Here is a 5,277-nt window from a genome sequence, read left to right as displayed (position 1 = left end):
AAGGAATCATGATTTAGCAACAATTGGTTGAAGATAAGAATCAAGACTCTTGCAATATTTTATTAGCATCTTACTCATTGGTTAGGTAGTAGATCAACAAAATTCCAAAATCCAAGTAGAGCTAACTCTCAAAATAATAATTTTTTATATAGTATTTGCAGGCCTATCTCCTTGCAAGCAACAATGGAGAAATAATCAAAACTATCTAAAGGTTCTCCTTGTCTTCTCGGTCGTTTTTTTTTTTCTTACAAGTCTCATTAGATCCCGTTATAAGGTTAGAATGTAGGATTTTCAGATTAGAGTCTAAAATTGTAAATGTCCGAATGTTTCCTTAATTGAAAACATATATCAACATTTGGATTAATGTTAAATTATTTTACATATATCAAAGTTTCAGTGAAAAATGCATAATAGAGGATTACGTTTTTTCTTTGATAATCTTGAATAAATTCTCTAATTTCTTTTTATAACGAAATATATGTAGGATCGTATTATGCAAATACAAAAGCAGTTCCAAGTTGTTGTAGGATATCTCATAAAACTAACAATCAAGTTATTCAACACTATCTTATGTAGATACACAAATTTAACAAATTAAAATCTAAAATATAATTGGAAATTGTTTCGTGGTATTATGAGTTGACAATTTAATATACAAAAAATATAATGTGATAAAATGTGAATTGATACATATGATAATTAGAACCAATATAATAATTTTTACGTTGATAGAGAGTGTTGGCATTATCTTCATATGCTTGTGTTTATTATTTTTATATTTATTTCAGCATTATAATAGATTATCCTAAATTTCATCTTGTGGTAACCACATCAATGGTTATAATTAAAAACAACAGTTTGCCTGCAATCATTAACATCCTTCGACTTGCTCAAAAAAAAAATGACAAGTGCCCTCCAATCTCACCAATAATTAAATCAATAATAAACATTGACATTAACAAAATTATCATGAGGGCTTAAGATTTCTACTCAAATAAGTTACACAATAATTCTATTTATTGAATATCTTTAAGATAATGCAAATGTGCCTGTCCCATGTATGCTCTTCTCTATTGCAATTCGTCATTTTTGAATAGGACGAATTGAACATGTTGAAAGTCATGACTTAATGCATTGAAACAAAAGATTTATGAAACCAACTTGTTGAAAATTTCTTGGTTGAAGGATAGCTACGTACCTATACACAGCAAAAAAATAACCCACCAAATCAACTCAAGAATGATCACAATGTGAAAGTTTTCCTATTGTGCAGCTGTTCCTTGGTCATTAGTCATCAACAATCACATGTGTGATGAACTTTCACATGTACAGAAAACAAAAAAATTATAATGAAAATCATAACCACGATAATTGTGTAAGAGAAGAAAATGAATTTAATTTATTTGTTATGTGCTACATATGTATTGTGTTTTACTCTATTATATTTGATTAGTTTTTCAAAATAAATGAGATATTCGAGGTCAAAACATCTTTATATATTATATTTATTCACACACATTAAATGAAGAGAACTTGGAACTTCTACCTCTATAAATTTCAAGGTGTTAAGGTAAAATTAGGGTATTACCACTTGCTAACGAGAGAAACGAGGGTCTAACTACTGTGTGCGACAATGCCAAGGAATGAGGTGCTCGAAGAAATTGATCCAGAGTTTGTAAGACTTATGAACACGAGAGGGTACGCTTGGGGGTACTCTTTACCAGCCAAAGCGGTATCCACCTCTATTCTATTGTTTCTGTACATATATCCCTCTCTCCTCTGGCTCATATATATATATTTTTTGCAATGCTTTTAACATAAAAACCAACAACAAACAAACGTCAAAGTTATGTTTTGAAGATTTAAATAGGAGCTCAAAATTCATATGGAAGAGAAAATTTTGAAAATATGTTAAACAGAGTTAGTTTGGTTTGTTTGATTTTGTATTTTTTTTTTAAAAAAAAGAAGGTTGGCTCTAGATGTGAAGCACTAATTTGAGTTTGATATTTCACTTGCTTGATATGCTTTACATTATATAACATTAAATTAATCGATACCCTTTGCATTTTTGTTAATATATAACATGATATATGCCTCTATTATCTTGGATATCCTGTTGATGCTGCTTGTGTTTACTTGGAGTGGTGATTGATGTTGATGAATTTTTATGCTTTATTTTGGGTGTGGTAATTTTAATCCAAATTAGAGCATATATAATTTATTTTCATGAATAGCTTATCAAATAGTTTTAGTTTAATTTAAAAAGATTATTTTGCATTAAAGCTTCATAATAACTTTCAAGCTAAAAAAAAAAAGCTAAGCCAAACAGGTTCTTAATCTGGATTTGGTGCTGTTTTGTGCAGCTTAAGTTTGATTCTGATACTAAATGATTTTTTTTCTTTTTGCTTTGTTTGCTTTGTAAGGTGTTCAAACAGTTCTTTTTTGGGTTGTTGGTAAACTTATTTTCACTATGCTTAAGGTCCATTTAGTAATCAGAAAATAACTTGCTAGAGGAAAATTTTTTCTATGCAAAATATTTTATAAGAAAATTTAATATTTTTGTTGTTTGGATAAACTGTTTAAAACATTATCTATTATTCGGATCATCCCGTAGAAAATATTTTCGTTCATTAGAGTTATTTGGGTATTAAAATGATAATTATTAGTTTATTACAAAACAATGGTGCCATTTGATTTTTTTTTGGAAAAGCGAATTTATTATCCTCACATAGCCTGATGCCATATCAAGTCTTGAACCTTAAAATAAAGGACTTGTAACTTCACATTAAAATTAAGAATGAAAATGAAAGTAGGAAAAATCAATAATGATATTTTCCAAACATTTAACCTCATATTGTAATGAAAGTAAGTTTTAAATTTCAAAAAGATTTCCATCATCTCATCATTCTTTTTACCATAACACTATAAACATATCAATATTCATCAATTTGAGTAAAACATCCAAAGCCTATGTGCGCAAATGTGTATTCATCGTATGACGATTATTGAAATATTTTTTATTATAATTATTAGTAAAATTTATTCAATTTATAAATAAAAATATTAAATTGCATTGGATGATTTTATTAAAAAATATTTTTTAATTTTAATAGTATTGAATAATTTAAATATTAATATTTTAAGTTAAAAATTTTTTGAAGTTAAATATTATTATTCATCAATTTTCAAAAAAATATTAATATTCATCATACCTATCCTACTAGGTTTAATATAAGAACATTTTTCTATTCTCTGGAAAATGTCTTACACCTCTCAAAGTCGTAAGACATTTTACATGATCAATAGGTGTTTTTCTTGTTGATCTGTAAAATATTTTACATATGAAAAACCATAACTCCTGAAAATATTTTTCAAAAAATATTTTACTATGCGTCGTTTGGTAACCGAAAACTAACTTACTGTGCAAAATTTTTTTCTATGTAAAATATTTAACAAGAAATTTTAATATTTTCTATTGTTTTGATAAACTGTCAAAAATATTTTCTATTATTTGGATCATCTAGTGGAAAATATTTTCCACTATCAATGGTGGAGTTATTTAGGTATTAAAATGATAAATAGGAGTTTATTACAAAATAACAGTGTCATTTAGCTTTCGCTTTAAAATTAAGAATGAAAATGAAAATGGAAAATATCTATAATGATCTTTTCCAAATATTTAACCACATATTATAACAAAAGTAAACTCTAATTTTCAAAATGATTTTCATTTTATTATTTTTTTATCATAACACTATAAAAATATCAATATCCATCAATTTGGGTAAAACGTCCAAAACCTATATTTGTAAATGCGTATTCATCAAATAACAATCATTGAAATATTTTTTGTTATAATTATTAGTAAGATTTATTCAATTTATAAATAAAAATATTAAATTCATTGGAGGATTTTATTCAAAATGATTTTTTTATTTTAATAGTATTGAATAATTTAAATATTAATATTTAAAGTTAAATATATTTTTTTAATTTTTTAATATTTTAAGTTAAATATTAATATTTATGAAACCTATACTGCTAGGTTTAATATAATAGTATTTTTTTTTGTTGGTAGTTTTGGAATCTCTATTGAGTTAAACACCTCTCAACTCTGTATTTTACTCTAGGTTCGCTGAAGTGTGTGGGTGTGTGAGTAAGTATTACTTGGAGGATATTGAGAAAGAATGGAAAATCAAAAATAGATTTGATCTTACTTTATTTTTTCAATAGCAAACTTGTTTCATTTCATGTACAGTGACAAATAACCGAACTACTTCAATTTTCTGTTTGTTTCTTATTTTTATGTTCTAATTTTTCTTGTTTTTCAAATGATTTTCCATAACATTATTGATGAACTATCTGCTTCAAAATTGCGGTATAGTGGGAAAAGAATTATTTGAAGATAAGGAACCTCATACTGAAATTATACCGTTTGAAGATGAAGGAGAGAAAAGGCCTTACCGAGCACACGAATAATTTCAACGAGATCATAAAAATGTTGAGGAAGTTGGGTGTCGAGATAGGGGAAGAACAAATAACACTGATGTTCCTTGCATCACTTCACGACTCTTATGCTGATGCGGAGAAATCTGTGATTTGCGCTCAAAAGAAGTTAACCCTAGCCAACGCACAAGAGGCAGCACGACTAACGAGGAAGAGCAAGCAAGTCAGCAACAAATTGTTGAAACCATCTGGAAGCATTGTGTCTCCAGCTGGCTGAAATAATTTTCTAGTGTTGTGCTCTTAACTTTCAAGTGTTATGCTTTTGAATTTCAAGTGTTATGTTTTTAATTGTCAAGTGTTGTGCTCTTAACTTTCAAGTGATTTGTTTTAATTTTCAAGTGTTATGTTTTTATTTCCAAGTGTTGTGCTCTTCACTTTCAAGTGCTTTGTTTTAATTTTCAAGTGTTATGTTTTTATTTCCAAGTGTTATGCTTTTAATTCTCAAATGTTATGTTTTTATATTTCAAGTGCTAGGGTAGTATTATAATAGTTTGAAAATTATAAAGAAGAGACATAAAGGATGATAGTGTGTAAATAATATAAATTTTACATATAAAATCCAAAGGTCAGTGCCATTGCTAATCTCTAAATTAGGGTCTTTATCTTAAATTCAGTTATTGTGGATGGGCAGACTACAGTCACTGTGCAACTAAGAGTTTGGACCTACTTTCCACCTCCCAATCCTTTTTAGTAGTTTTTGTTTTTTATTATTCTTTTCTTCTTCTTATGTTCTCGTACTAATGATTTCATTAGTTTCTATTAGCAATTAAT

General features: G+C 27.3%; 1 long non-coding RNA gene across 1 annotated transcript; it reads left to right on the top strand.

Moving 5' to 3' along the window:
• The first annotated feature begins 1,564 nt into the window (after window positions 1-1,564).
• On the top strand, window positions 1,565-4,929 carry LOC148760520 (uncharacterized). Its single transcript, XR_016023213.1, has 2 exons — window positions 1,565-1,732; window positions 4,385-4,929. It is a non-coding gene; the product is annotated as an uncharacterized LOC148760520 (long non-coding RNA).
• Window positions 4,930-5,277: the final 348 nt, after the last annotated feature.

This window comes from Theobroma cacao, chromosome 10, assembly GCF_053813885.1.
Source record: "Theobroma cacao isolate CCN51 chromosome 10, ASM5381388v1, whole genome shotgun sequence".
NCBI lineage: Eukaryota > Viridiplantae > Streptophyta > Magnoliopsida > Malvales > Malvaceae > Theobroma > Theobroma cacao.
This window is presented reverse-complemented; position numbering and strand designations above follow the sequence as displayed.